This window comes from Osmia bicornis, chromosome 8 (assembly GCF_907164935.1).
Source record: "Osmia bicornis bicornis chromosome 8, iOsmBic2.1, whole genome shotgun sequence".
In the NCBI taxonomy this organism is placed as follows: domain Eukaryota; kingdom Metazoa; phylum Arthropoda; class Insecta; order Hymenoptera; family Megachilidae; genus Osmia; species Osmia bicornis.
The window spans coordinates 10861490-10877748 of NC_060223.1; the positions used below are offsets into that span (position 1 = coordinate 10861490).

General features: G+C 39.8%; 2 protein-coding genes across 11 annotated transcripts in view; one reads left to right on the forward strand and one right to left on the reverse strand.

Annotated features, from left to right (window-relative positions):
• Nucleotides 1–16259, reverse strand: part of LOC114876441 — a 165176-nt gene that overhangs the window by 47959 nt on the left and 100958 nt on the right. The window contains exon 4 of one of the 10 annotated variants that reach the window (XM_046286780.1): nt 469–544. The exons of the other annotated variants lie outside the window; for them this stretch is intronic. The gene's annotated coding sequence lies outside the window, so the exon portion shown is untranslated. Of the gene's footprint in view, nt 1–468; nt 545–16259 lie in introns of those variants that run through there. 10 annotated transcript variants of the gene reach the window in all.
• The window catches only part of LOC114876428 (protein artichoke-like), a 104116-nt gene that overhangs the window by 12259 nt on the left and 75598 nt on the right, over nt 1–16259 (forward strand). The window lies entirely within an intron of this gene.

Below are 16259 nucleotides of genomic sequence, written 5' to 3' on the forward strand. Positions count from 1 at the left end.
GATGGCTTCTACCACCCCGCTGAGAGCATCCGAGTGATTTACCTTGCTGCTTTCGATACGAAGCAGCAGTCTTTAAAAATCTATCAAAGAAGCTGACTGGCTTCAAAGGACTGTGGATAGTGATGTACGACGAGAAACCTTTCAAGATTTTTCTGCTTCTCGCTGACGGTCATTCTTACTTTCCTCAGCTTTCAGACAAGTCCCATTTTCTCTCGTAAATTCGCTAAGCACATTATTTATTTTAATTATGGAATAATGGTGTTACTTTTGAAAATAAAAGCTTCACTGGAAAAACGATTCTTTCAATGAATGAAAAAAGAATAAACTTTCATTCCCTCTCTCCTGGGAAATTCGTGCTTCTTGAACAAACGAAAAGAATACCTACTTGACAAGTTAATTCGTCTTTTGTTTGATCAATTGGTTGATGAGAAGCCCGATAAAGTCAGCATCGCGTTCGATAGCTTGTTTCTCCTTGGTGCGTGTACAGCGTGTATTTTACCGGTTAAAGGTGGTATCCGAGTGTCGCATTGCAGTGCTCTCATCCCTAAAATTGGTAGCTTTGTGTAGCCAGGAGAACGAGGCTGCTGGGTGCAATATTCTGCTATTGTAAGGCGATGTCGTGATAATTTATCGCGTTTCGAGCGTGAAAATCAATCCGCTTCCACCTCAAAATAGCTCGCGATTACGCAGTGCAAATACGTGAGAAACTGGGTCACAGATGAACGATAACAAAAACCTGCATAGAATTATCTACCAGGAAATTAATAAATCGCCTGATTCGATCGGATTTATCTTAACTGAATATAAAAGTTATAAGCAGCGACTAAAATCAGATAAAGGCGCAAAATTAATCTGGACGATTCTGTAATAAATAATAAAGAATCGTGTAATAACGCGACTATAGAAAACTTAACAACAATACGTTCTTCTGAATATAAATACGTCTAATCCGGAAACGCGTTATTCCTTTTTTTTTCTGAAACATGCACGTGTTAGCCGTGCGTGTATACACTCGTCTGCTGGTGGCAAATGGAAAATGGAAAAGAGGATCGCGTGATTTACAAACGAGGCCAATTATGGAACTTAACACGCGAATTTGTACCTCGTTCTGACCCACGAATGGTCGGACTTGAGATTTTCTTGGCACATGTAAATTGGGAGAAATATGATGCCAACGGTCTGGAAAAATTTTCACCAAACACGTTTTTCACATTTTTTTACGTTTGTTAATTTGTTACTTATAAGTTTTGCTTCTAAAAATATAAAGTTGGAATTTTTATTTGTTCAAATACTTCTAATCGAGTGTCTCAAAGATCTCTGTTTAATGTTAGAAATTTACAAGGTTCAGATATATCTTGGTTTCATTCCAACACCTGGTTGTAACTTGGAAGCAGCTACGAACTTTGATCGAAGGGCTAAAGTTGTTTCAAATGAAACAACTTTCTTTTCCCGTTGGCCAATATGTGTTGGTTGTCGATGACGCGATGACGGTTTGATTGGACGGATTTTCTATCAAAGCTAGTTAAACTTCCAGATCCTTATTGCTACGGGTTTCGATAAATATTGCAACGATACCGCTAAACTTACTAATACATTCGAAATGGATGATACGTACAAATGTTTTACGGTACAAAGTTTAGAATCTACAACGAACAAATGAAATGGTAAAATATCGTAAAATTACAGTTTGAAAGCAAGATATCTCGGAACGTAATCATTTTGGAAACTTCGATCAATCTGATGGATTTGTGATATCCGTTTTGCGGTGAACGCAATTACATATTGAAGATGATTAATATTAATTCGTCGAATATTACCATATCCGATCTGAACTGATAATTTGTTCTACAAACAAATTATTAACGTAAGCTCTCTCTCTCTCTCTCTCTCTCTCTCTGCCACTTGGATACGAATAACCTCTATTGTGTTGATAGCTAAAATTTCGAGACCGTAATGGATCGTCATTCACGTCGAACCATTTCCTTCCCCAAAATTTTCTTTTTCGATTTAACAAAGGCTGATACACGATAAGTAATTTGATACATAACTACGGTATCGATAACGTTTCACGTGGGCAAATCGGCCAGCATATGTTACATGCCACGTTATTCAGAAAATACACAGAAATTAAATAGACATTTAAAATAAGTAAAAGAAAAGAAATTGTAAATTTTACAATATTCTACAAGAGTATCAATAATTAGGAGTACATACTTAGAAAATGTTGGCTCCTATACTCCATCCAACGAGACGAGACAGTATATGCGTAGAAATTCACGTGCTCGAAACAGGCCCGACCGATACGTTTGAAGAACTGGAAACAACTGAGCTGCGGCCCTGCGTCGAGCGCGTGAATTTGTAAATATACATAATATCATGTATCATGACTCGTCTCGTTGGGCGGATTATACATACTCAGCTTCAGGTTTCTATTAATTTTTCAAGCACCACTTCTTTGCGTATGTTGTAACGATCGTTTGAATAACAGAATCTTTTTTTCCAAGGAAGTAAATTCTAAAAATAAACGAAAAAATAAATTATCGTACTTGTTCCTTTTTTTGTTTGTTTGCTGTGACTCGTAGGCAATTTACGAGAAAAAGGATCTTTGTTTTCGTTCGCGGACGTGCAAAACAGGACGAAAATACACGGTATCATTGATTCATAGGGTTCGTTTGATGACATTTTTAATGGAAACTCTGAAAGTCTTTTGTCCTAGGAAACTAACCCGAACTCGCTTAATTGAAATTCGATGGTTCATTAAATGACGGCATCCAACGAAGTCGGAATTTTTATCAGCAACGTTAAAGGGCGAGAGTGGCGTGAAAACCCGCTATCATATCACCCTTGAGGATTCCAAGATCGTATCGTAAAAAATTGATAACGCCACGTTCTCGTTGAGCCGAACGATACTTTTTAAAAGCAGCCACTCCATAAAGAGGTCGTAAAGGTTCCCTGGGAGCGAATGATTATATCGAGTACGTAATTGTGTTACGAAATCCTCTTTTTCCGTTTTTTTTCAACAATTTCCCTCGACTTTTTTTATGCTTAAATATATAAATTAAAATTCTCAAGATAGAAATAGAGAATCATTCGAGATGCTCTTAGTAATGATCTCTCTCGTCTCTGTTTGTGTTGATAAAAAATTCAAATGAAAGAAACTCACGGAACGTTTTAAATATCTCACGCGGGACGTGATTTCAATTAGTGAAACTTTTCGTTGCATTTATAATTCGCAGTAGCGTTTGAATGCCGCAGAGGAATCCAACGCCAATTACGAGCCTTCATTAATTCGCCGTGATCGAATTCGGCGACTCTCGAACTGTTAAAGAATAAATTGGCAGGCCGTGTTAATTAATATTCATAGGTAACGCGAAACAGCGTGGCATGGCGGCTGGAAATTACCGCGAACGGATCCTTGAATCGAACCGATTGTTTACGCGTAATGGCCCCGCACAATTACATCATGGAATATCTTCCACTCGGCGCGGCGCGGCGCGGCGCGGCGCGGCGATCGCAAATGTTCGAATAATGCTGGGAGCAATTAATTTTTTCCTTTCCTATTGTCTTCTATCCCTCGAGGAGTATCATTATCCGCCGCCTTTTCTCCGCACCGGCATGGAATATGCTTTCTTCCACTTCAACCAGCCCCCCTCTTCTCTTCGTACGATTTCGTCATGGTGGAAGACAGTTTTCCGCCATTAGACGACGACGATTCGTTTGACATGCGAGGGAACGTTTCCTTCTGAATATCAACCGCTTTCTCGAGCTGTTTTTATCATTCAACTTTTTGCTGCAACGCATCGTCGCTTGTAAGAAAAATAAATCTTTCGGGAAATAGATCTAAAATTTTCCTTTTATAGGAAAAGTTAATACTTATTAGATGATTTAGCCATAAAAATAGAGGAAAATTGCTTGCTGAATAGCAGCAGTCGAGATCGGTAAGGAATTTGAAGAAGGTGAAAGGAAAAACCGGGGATTAAGAAAATTTCAGTAGTACGAGTCGATGATAAATCGTACGAGCACGCCAATAAGGATTTTCACTGACTGGAATATCGCTTGCTATTTTGTCTAACAAGTATAGGTATGTTACGGAAAATCCTTCTTTGCTCCCAGAAGAACGTGAATTATTTATTGTCCTACGATATGTGAGACGCTTGAACATACTTCGAGAACAAACTTGTGATCGATATCCGATTTTACACTCGAGTTATATATCTTATAGAAATCAGTAAAACATCTCAGTTCAACGAATATTGATTCTTCTTGTAACAGAAGCAATACTTGCGGTTTGCACTAAGAGTTTCCAAAGTGATTTACAATGGTGCGCAATGTTATGTTGACCCAGAAGCAACTAAGATAATTTGCTGTATAATAATAATACACTAGGGGCATTTTCAACGACTTGTAATATTCCTTCAGTATTCTAGGAAGCTTCAACAAAATTTGTAACATTGTTACAACTACACTGTAACTTTCACAAGAATTTGACATTCATCCGCAACACTATCATCGGATGATAATGATTTAGACAGTGCCGATAGAAATAAAAATTCGAAACGTTATTGTATACGCTTAACACAATGCATTCAGTCGTTTGCTAATGACCCTTGCAACGTTGTTGCATCGAGTTCGCAAGAACTTGAGATTGATTAGCAACATCGTCGTTACGATTTAACCGCTTTGATGGGAACGGTAATTTACGACATTGTTGCTATTCGTTACAAGGGTTTAAATAACTTTAGAGAAATTTGCAAATCATTAAAACGTTGTTTCATCGAAACTCGGGCTTTCCTAATAATTTCAAAATGACTGTCAAGGTATTTAAATACTTTCAAAGGCATCCATAATCATTTCAGAGCTTACGTAATGATTTACAGCATCGTTACACAGAGTGAGCTTCCGAAGATTGTTGCTTTCACTATGGAGCTTTCTGAGTAAGCTGAAATCGATTCGCAACACTGTTACAAACTCTTCTAAAGTTGTCCCTGGTAACTTGTAAAGTTGTATCAATGTTCTTGCCTCGTAAGAAGCTTGGAAGAGGTATTCTTCGAATATTTGTCGTCGCTGTGTTCCATCGGCTTTTTCCAACAACTTTTTCACCGCTATGTCGCGCCACTGTTACGCTAGTCGAGTTCAAATGGAATCGTTCACGGAAGAAAGCAGGCTTTCTCGAGCGACTCGGAGCATTCGATGTTCGACGCAACAAAGCCATCGACGTGGCGCGCTCGACGCATAATTGTTCGTCCCGTCGCGGCGTAGCTTGTTCTCGCTCGATTTATTCGACTTCCGTACGCTCGAACGACACAAAGCTTTTCCAGATGTGAACTCGAGCTACTTTCGTTTCGATCGACGCGCCGCGCCGCGCCGATTAATTACCGATCGACGCCTGAATGCTCGTTCATCGGATATTAAAAGCCTCCCCCAGACGCGACTCGACAAAACTTCTCACCCCGTTAACGCGACCACCAATCGACGACGATTTTATTAATTAACCGCGTTTTATCGTGGAACCAGTGACGCGGGGATTGTTCTCGCCATGTCGACTCGATTAGGCGAGCTTTCGAGCTCGAGGTGACGAATAACGACGAATTCGATTGTGAAATATTTCGTGGAATTTCCATGGAAATTCATTGCCTGTGCTTTCTTGTTGTTTCGGGCTAATGACTGGAACTATTGATTGAATATCGTAGTCGTCGCGGCTCGTTATTTCGGTAAAGGGATTTAATTTTACAATTCGAATTGAGTACACATAAATAAATAAATAAATAAATAAACTCTTTGAAGGAATCAGAAATCACAAACAAGCTACTATGTACCTATAAGGTCTTGTTCGACAAGGAAAACTTTGCTCGAAGAAAGTTCTCGTTTATCGATACCAGAAACACTGATACAGAAACAATAGAACAAAATGACTGGCGGCTGTTTCGCATTGGTCTCCTCATGCCAGTTCGAAGAACAGAAGAGAGGACACAAAGGGACCAATAACAATCCTTCTTAAAAGTTTACTCGAGCAGCGTGACACGTGGAAAGTTTTCGGGGTTACGGATGCGTGTTAATTGTCGTTCGTCCGGTTGGCTCTCGACTTCGAAGCCGTCCTCAAGGAACATGAAACTCGGCTGCAAACTCGTGCCAATTACCGAAAGTCCTCGGTCAAAAGGCGTTTCTCTGTCTCTGTATAGGTGACCGCGGAAACTCGTTCCACTGCGGTTCTCTTTACCTCTGGGTACAATAACGAAGTTCCGTACGCGGCCGCCTACAGACGTCAGAATAGCAAATTAAAGCTTATTTAAAAATACTATCGTTAAGCCGCAACCGGCTCATAGCCGATGAAGGTTTCGTAGCTAGAGAGATATGTAGAATCCATGTCACAGGATAATGAAAGTCTCGTTTTCCGGAGCAACGAAAGAATGCGGTAAAAGAATCATTTCCCTCGGCGAAAGCCGTCGTTTCGTTCGTTTTGTTCGTTTTGTTCGTTTTGTTCGTTTTGTTCGTTTTGTTCGCGGAAACGAACGATTATTTTCATTTCAATCGCAGGAACGAAGTTGCCAGCTCGCATCCCGGAAGAGGTAATCGAACAAAGGGAACCAACAGGGAGCATCAACGGTCTGGATAGAGGATGGATTCTGGCTGGTACAAATAGCCTGTTCCGTATCATTTACCGGATTCCCTATACCGTGCAACATAATGTCGATGCCGTGGATATAGTGCAACGTCGAGTACCGAATACCTGTCTACGCTCGAGTTACCATCCAATTTTACTCCGAGTTGAATATCGACATTATTTACTGGCGATGTAAACGCACTTAGGATCGACGTTTTAACGAATGATCGACGCTCACTGTTCCTCTTACCGTGAGATATCGTTATAAATATACTATCTACAATCGAACCACTCTCCTAGATTGATCGTTGCTTTAAATAGAATGAAAATGTTGTCGAAATAAAAGAATTATTCAAAGTTTCACCGAACAAAAGAAATAATAACTGTGAAATTTTGAGAAATCGTTGTTACGCGACATATTATACCTATATGTATGTATATTGGCCATCGAATCTCGTGGAAGAATCGTTTTAAAACGTACACGAACTAGACATTTGTCGTGGCGGTGCACGTTCGCGCTGGGTCGAATGATACTTGGTTCAACAGTGACCCAGAATCTCGCGGAATTCTTAATGCCGAGAGTCTCGCGTAGAAGGGGGAAATTCATTTCGAAGATTACCGTAGCTGGCAAGTCAGCAAGTCACAGGGCAAGCGAATGTCGGCAAACGTTCGTACGTTTCCATGAATCACTCGATTAATCTTCATTCTCCGAGACTCTACATATACCATAATTCGATTACCGAAAATCTGATTAAGTCGTCAGATTATCACCTTATAGCTCGCTCGGCCGCCCGCCCGCCCGCCAGGGAATTCCGTGAATACTATTCAAAGTCGAGTAGGTCGATCCAGACTTATCGATATCTACCTTCTCGAGGTGGTAGAAAAACATAGCGAGAAAAAGAATGACAAACGATTCAAACTAAGGTAGATTCAACCCATAAAGAGGGTTTTTTTTTTTTATTTAACTAACGATTCTTTCGACTACGAACGACGATAAAGTGTAATTTAATCGTTCGACTGACAATGGTTGCACCGCAATGCTACGATTAGAGATAACAATGATCTTTGAAACAGTGATCTCGGTTAACCGACCATTGGCATGTTGCCAGAAACAAGACGGTATCAGGAAAGAAACTGTAGCGGATGAAATTTTTTTCCGGTCACGAATCACTCGTTTATCCTTTACGTAACTTTCATTTCCAATGAATATGGACTTTCTATTTGGTAAAAAGCTGAATATTAGATATAATATGTAAAGTGAAATTGCCAAACAACCTTCTGTCAATGTTGCATAGATATTTAGTAAGATTAGATTCGTTTGGTCATTATCGGTGCTGGCCAGCGGTAAAGTTGTACGCAGACGTTCATCGCAATACAATTATTCCGCTATCAGCGTGTAAACTGCGAAACCGAGTTTCGTTTCGCTGCACGACTGTCACATATGCCTGGCAGCTAGTTATTATTCCGGTCATTTGCTTAACAAAGTTATGCAAAATCAGGGGAAACCCTTGTCGAATCGAGAGGGAGCGTCATGTTGCGAACGCAGCGATTTCGTGGTTCGTTATAAGTGTTGAAAAGCGCCGAACAAGCCGTTTCTTACCATCGCATCTCCTATTTTTGCGTGCTCTTCACTGACAGTTAACTGGATAGATCTTCTAATTACTCAGGCTAAGACTGTTGTCTGATTAGAACGCAATTACGAGACCGATACTCATTAGCGAGAATCGTTCCGTTCCTTTTTAATCGAGTTCCGTCTCGTTTGGTAAATTACCGTGCGATCTGATAACGACGACGTTTATTAAAATTCGTCCGGTGGATTATTCAATTAGTCGAAGCAAACGTGTTCGACGGTTTAAAATGCGCCTCGCAAAATATTTATCGAAGCGAGAAACGTTCCGAACGCGACGCGCGCGACGCCCGTAAATTAATAAAGCATAGGTATTGTCTGTTCGAACCTCTTCCTCTCTACGATTCCCTCTCTACGGACTACATATCTCTCTATACTTGACAAAAATATATGAAATTATCAATTGACACCGATTTGCACTCCGTTAGAAGCGAAAAAAGTCGGATTTTTGTATACTAACTAAATAAATGTACATATGGACGATTCGTTTAATTTTGATGCCGGATGCAAATGTTTCTTTCTGGTAGAAGAAATGATTGATCTGTACTAGCTGCGCTTACAGAGAGTCATACATCAAATTGAAAAATATTACAAAATATTACGGTGGGCAAAATTTGACTAACAAACTCGCAGAAACGTATTTATTTCTAGCCGAACGAAGCATTTTCCATGATTCGAAATCGGGTTTGCGTTATTTATTGGCAGCAGTACGTTCGACAGGGTTAGTAATTTGGAACAGTTTGCTCGACAGCAACGCGTCGATTTGGATTTCACGCGAATATGAATGAACGTTTGCGTGAATGCCAGCATAAATATCGATTAATTTTCTCGATAAAGGATTAAAATTGTACATACACAGCATTATTGTCGCTTTTACGAATATCGAGGAGAAATAGATATAGATATACCTATGTAGATTAAAGCGGTTATCAAATACTTGGTGGCTTGGTGGTATAGAAAAGCTTCAAGTGTAATCCGAGAAGAAAAATCGTCGATCACTGATCTTAAACAGCACGGATTGCAGCTAAATGTGTTCTTCACTTTGAAATACCTGCTTTAACATCTAGTCGGTCCGTAAATCTATGCATTAGCGAATCAGAGAAGTTGCGGAGAAGTTAAACAGCGGAGCAACTTGAAATCAAATACTTTTACTATCTCCCAAGAAATATCCTCGGTTCAAAGGAGCCTTTGATACGTTTACGACGAACGTGAATCACCGTCCCCGTGGAAAATCCGGTCGATATGCACCGTTCGTTTCCCGTAATCTACTACAACGACTTTCACAAGTTTGGGGGAGAGAAGGAAATCTTCTCTCTCTCTCTCTCTCTCTTGTGATCGGGATGGATTTCAAGTTACGGTTCCGTTTAATTACACGACGCTTTCGGACTACATACCGGTTGGCTTACGAGTAGATATACCGAAACTTCTTCCACTCTGATCATGAAACACACTGAAAATGAATCGTTTTCATCACCTTTCTATTTTTCGCCTCTTTTTATCAAGAAATGCAAATTTAATAAATCTTGGGAATTTAATATCAATTTCCCTACATTCAAGATCGAATAACAACCTGTCCTCACTATTTATTACACTAGAACTATTTATTAACTTTACCATTAAGGTGGAAAAACTTTTTTCTTTCTTTTTGTAACCGTACAGACGTGCTTGAGAAATTATAATAATAACTACTCTCGTTCATACGAGAGTGCAAACAAGCTAGCCCCAGATTCGAAACGATGCACAAACGTTTATTAACAAACGCGGTACTTTTCCCTCCGAGGTTTAATAGCAATTAAACATTGCTTATGTTAACGATTCTCGTAGCGTTCGTTCTCGAAACACCGCGGAAACGACTGAACGAATCCATTATGTAAATTAATGACACGATGAACGAAATATTAACCTTTCTCGGAATAGACTGTGCCGTACATCGTCCAGGTGTTTAATTAATAACGTTTTTTTTTTCAAGTCTCCCTTCTTTCACTGAATAATTCTAAATCTTTGCAAAAGGGCATAATTCCCTTCTAATTCCATGAATTCGATTAAATTTTTCTTCTTTACTATTTACTTAGCGCATCGGTGCTTTTTAAACAAGCAAATTAATGAGCTGCTGAATTAATGAAACACCACTGACTGCTGTTTAATGATTAAACAATCTTTTCATAGGCAACCTACGCCAAATACATACGAGTATAATATAAACGCCCTCCATATACATATGTATAATGTATGAATATTGCGTTATCGGTCGATTACAATTCATTGCTTGGGGATATTTCTCTCGATTTAATAGTTCAATGTTTTTTGCTGAATGCTTATGAAAATGTTTCGTACACGCGAAAACCGCGTTTAGTTAAAACAGTCGTATTATAATTTGATAAAATGCGATATCATTTGAACGGTTGGAATATCGTTATCCATATGGCATATCCATTTCTGATCGTTCTCACTTTAACGAGTTTTTCGCAATACATACATATACATATGTAGTGTGCAAGCGGTGGTAGAGTTATGCGTCAGAGGTTGGCCTACATGTCGAGGTCGTGCCGCTCATTATAGCAACCCCTTGTGCCGCTGTTGCTGCCTACTCTGTCTATGTATATTCTATATCTATATCATTTCACAGCGACTCGGCTCGACGCGACGCGCGACGTGGAGGCGAATACAATGTACACATTCCTAGGGCGAGCTCGTTCCACTTTCGCGGGTCTCGGTCAAACACCAACACGAAACGTTCTCGCGAAAGTCTACGGAATTGGGTTGATGGATTTTTTATCGTGGCGAAAACTTTTACGCTACTCCTTTCGTTACTATTTTGTAAAAATTTGTCAAAGATAACTCTAACGCAATATTATAATGCTGTTTCAAGCATGGAATACAAAATACATTTTCTTTTATAGTCGATGATAAATTATAAATTGGCTGAAAAATAAAGTAGGGAAGCATCCAGTCTGCTGTTTGTGGGGATACGCGCGGTATTTTATTCATGCGTTCGGAAAAGCGATCAGGAAAATTCGAGACGTCGATCGTGGCCCATCCTCTCTATGATGTATCTATGAAAATTCAATTTCTGGCAAATGGAAGCAGATTGTGAAAACACGTCAAGTAACAACGTACTTTTTGTTTCACGGAGTTTTTGTTTCCGCTAAAATTCCAGCCAGCCTTTGTCGTCGTTCAATGATCGATATTGTACATACCTATACATATGTAAATATATCACTCATGAATTAGAAAATAACTTATTAATCGTCGTGTAAACCAATTATGTAGTCTGGAAAATTAATTAACTAATTAAACGTAGTTGAACTAATTAGCATACTATTACAATCATGAGAAGAGTAACAGTTCAATCTTGCGGGATTAAAATTAACATAAACTTTAGAAATAGTAGAATGGATTATTTAGCAGGATATTTAATTGCGACGATAATAGTGAGAAACCAGTGAGTTCTTTGATTCCATTCAAGCATTCACGATCAGTCTACTCGATAGGTAGGTCAAAGAAGCCAGAGCATGGATTGGAAAACAATCGAAACGGTGATAGTTTATAGGGTGGTAGTGGTGTGTGGGCGAGTGGAAGCCACGTAGCTGCCGTAAATACGACGTAAACACCACCAGGGGAGAAGACGAAATCATTAGAGCACTGTTCAATTTGCGGCGTACGATCGTAAAGGATGAACTCAATTTGCCGGATACAGTTTTCAGCTGAGGTTAACACGTGGAAATGATAGGCTAAAGTCTTGCCACTAAAAATCCTCTCTTTCTTCTCTTACTTTGTAATTGTATGTATGATTAAAGAAAGTTTGTAAAGTCGGTTACTTTTTCATCATCTCTACATACATATATGTATGTATGTACCTATACAACAGATAAGGAAAGTGATTCTCGGAAGGTGTAAAGTTTTTCAAGTTTTTCAGATTTTAAGCTGACCCTGGCACACTTTGTATTCAGACGGTAATAGTTGACCGAGGAAAAGTTTCACTGTCGAAACTGATCGTGTCGGGGCACACGTGTTTTTCGTAGCACCGTAGCACGACACGGATCGATCCTTCTATCCGGTGGTTTGCGATGGTAAACTGCTTCTAAGTTGCGACACACGTAAGCCGATCCCGGGCTTCGAAAACCGTCGTGTGTGAGCCAAGACTGCGGTAACTCTGAACGTGACTCGTTATCCGTAAAGGGGATTGTTGTTGAATAGAAGCGAGCGGGTAACGCGTCTTTTAACAAACTTGAGCGAAAATTAATGACGGAACAGAATTTTCTTGGATCTACAACGTTTTCCTATCGTGTCCTCTCGTGATCGAAAGAAAAGCTGCATGTTCGAGGAAGGTCTAACGATAAATGGAATTTTAAGTTGAGAGTTTTTCTTCCGAATCTGTTAGATATTTTAGTCAAAGTTATTATAACTTTACTACTAGACGTTCTTGAAATAATCAACTCGGTAATAAACTCGAAAAGGTTAGCAAGCCGTGTTTGAAAAAATTTCATCCCAGCAATCTTCAGATTTTCCCCAGGTTCGTTCCATGAAACATCCAATTACAGACTCGCGAGATCATCGAGGAACACCGAATCACGATACCCACTTTTCAATTACCGATAATGAAATGAACCAACCCACCTACGAAGCACTTATTTTCCATCCCCTTTTCGACTCGATTCTGAAGGGTTCTATGAAACTCGTTAGGTTCGGCTCCAATGAAACTGTGATACGATTTGACGAGGTCGGAGGGTAGATTACGATAGCGTAGGGCGTAGAGTCTGTACTAATGACGAAATTAAAGTTGCTCCAACCTAGACGAGAATTCTCGTTACTAACGTTGCGAAGTAAACGGAAGGTTTAAAAAAAAAAAAAAAAAAAAAAAAGCCTAGAGAAAGAATTCGTTCTCGTTGGTCTACGATTAAGAGAACGGCGACGACGAGTCGTGCGATATTAACCTCTTACACGCGACAAAAAAAGCTCGTGCAACGATCTCGATGTCTCGCGGTGTTTCCACGAGAAGAAGGAAAACGCGACGACCGAGATTTTTTCGCCTATCAAAAAGTCAGAGAATAAAGGTAGAGGAACAACAGCAGCCACCGCGCGTCGACGCGACGTGGTTGCAGCTGCAATGATGACGGGACTCTGCTTCGAACCAACCCTCTCTCCCTCTCCTCCTTCCTCTGCACTCTATGCGAACAATTTCTCTTTCTACGTGTTTCCGTGCATTTTATTTTATTCCATCGTTTTTTACGTCCCGTAGAAAATCGCTTTTCCGGCCACTCGCGTCCATAAAACCGAAAGCGTGTTGCGCATGGGTTTCATCCCCCTGGGAGAGGGCTGCGTGGCCATTTTGATCGCGCCAATTGTCTAAATCCTCGTGCATTGTTTGCGAACCTTTGTACTGTTCCGCGAAAGTTTACCTTCTTTCTCTCTTCGTTTCGCGCCCTCCATCTTCCACCCTCGTTTCTCATATACTCGTCTCGTCGATTCTTGCATTCTTGCATTCTTGCATTCTTGCATTCTTGTACATTAAAACGGTTCAAAAGGAAGATTAAAACTAATTAAGAATATCTCGACTTGAGGAAACCTTTATAATTTATCGATTCAAAGGAACAAGTCGTACATACATCTAGTTCGTCCATTTCATTGGTAAAATGTATTTCAAGTTCGCGCGACGAAATGTATTAGACGAATTTGCGGAGGAACACCTTACAGATCAAAGTGAAGCTGTGCTTTGATCTCGACCCATCTAATCGGTAACGTTTTACTCTATGAAAACTTTCGAATTCATTGCTAAGTAGCTTCTCTGGAATTAGTATAATACATTATAAATATACTCTCTGTGTAAATATGCAATTCTATATTGATTCAGTTTAATCTTAATAACTCCATCTGAATTCTGATCCTGGTTAAAATTTCATACTTTCCATCGTTCGTTTATCTGGTAAATTATCTGGTTGCCTGCTTATAAACGAAGTAAATTTATCCTGGAGGAAAAGAAAAAGCAACCAACTAATGATGAAAATAAGATCTTGTACGGTACTTAAGAATCGGAAGATAAATTGCATGGAAACGTAACAGAATGGAAGAATAAGTGAACGGAAGTTCAACTATAAAAGAGGACTTTAACGATTCACTAACGCAATGTGGATTAACTTCTTGATGCTAATTATCGTTTATCTTAATATCGATCGATAATTAATTATTGCCCTATTCGTATTCCATTGACAGGTTGCAAATCCCATAGAGGAAAATTGAATGGCCCAGTTTCATTGATACCTTGTCGAATCGTTATCCTGGCATCGAGTTGGTTAAATGCTCGATATTTATCCCTGGAAATGTAATTAACGAATCTAGCACACAGTAATTGATAACGTGGCTCTTTCACAGTAAAATTAACACCTTGTTTCTTTATCACGATTCTTTCCTTGTCGATAATGTACCATACTTAATATTTTAAAACAGAAATGAAAAATATAAACTTTTCTCTTTGCTGTATCGTCTCATTTGTTAGACACGGATGTGTTAACAAGAAACTAGGAACCGTGTGACGCCGTAGAACGGAACGGACGTTACATAATTTGTTACAGCCGTCCCAGCAATACAATGATCGATAGCGATTAGCAACGCATTCTGGTCGCTGTCGATGAACGTTGTAGCAGGCAGAAGAGCAACAACACCGCTCATCTTGTCGAGTGCAACGCACCTCGTCGACCCGTGTATACTTATACGAACATCGGCCTCCGCATGATTGATGACGTATCCCTAGGTAGACTATCGACGATGCGCGTGCATCCACTCTGCATTATTATTGCGAACCACTTTGGGACCATTTCACGTCGTAATACGGTCGCCTGGGGAAATTGGGACCGTGCAGAACGGCCCTCTCTGCTTCAACGAATTACGTATACCTACACGGTAAATAGGAATTATCTTAAACAATATTCCACCGGTATGATTCTTCAAGATCCGTACTGAGTACCCAAGAAGGGGTTTCGCAACAGGAAGAAAGCACGGAAAGTAAGATAAATTCGCGTCGCGTTTTTTTTTTTTTTTTTTGATTTTTCTTTTTTTTCAGAATCGGTGTCAAGTAATCCGGTGTAGCTGGCGGAATAATTTCAAATTGGCCAAATTCGACGAATGTTTCCCCGCGGAGGTTAGAACGACGGATTTACTTTTCCGTCTGACTGTTCCAGCGGAACTAGATTCGCTCCGGAGCTATCTATTCAACTTGGCCCTCGACCCTTAATTTAGATTCGCACGGATTAACCTCGGCCCTCCTCATTCGCCAAGACCCTTTTCCCTTTCCACGCACCTTTTTCCCTAGCTGTTTCCTTTAGCTCGAGATAACACGATCCGCAGATATTTCATTTCGTTTCTGGCTGTGTTTCAAACCAACGCGATCGAGAAATTTATGAGAAACTGTACAATAAACGTCAGACAAATAAATTATTGATTAGTTTTGTCTAAAAATAACTCTCTTGCTTTTGCTTTTCACACCAGCCAAGCCAATACTCTTTCAAATTATAATATTCGTTTCTGCTTCGACTTTTGATTTTGTTTCACTGTGTTCGTTGTGCCAGCAATCAACGTGTTAGCAGAATACAAAATTCCATAGAGTGGACATTGGAATAAGTTTGAACATGCTGCGTGACTGGAGGGTACATACATAGTTCGATCACAGGAAGCTGCTGCGAAGCCCTTTCACGATCCAACGACAGTGCAATCATGAATATTCTCTAGTCACGTGGTTCTGCGGAAGCAGCTGCCGTGTGCATTCTAACGAACAGCCAAATTCTCTTGGCAAAATTTCGTTACGCGTTCGCTGGACGTGTGTTTGATACTGCAGTAATATCATTTTAATTCTAATGTAAGCTTTCTTCAAGCTGAAGAAAATGACCAGGTATAATTTTTACAGACTACCATCATTTAAGATGATAAATAGTTCATATTCTACTTAAGCTTATCTCCGGTTCGAAATGAATTCGGAAGGGAAACGTACGGAATCAGATATTGGCCGGAAACACTCAAAGAGAAGTATCTAACAACATT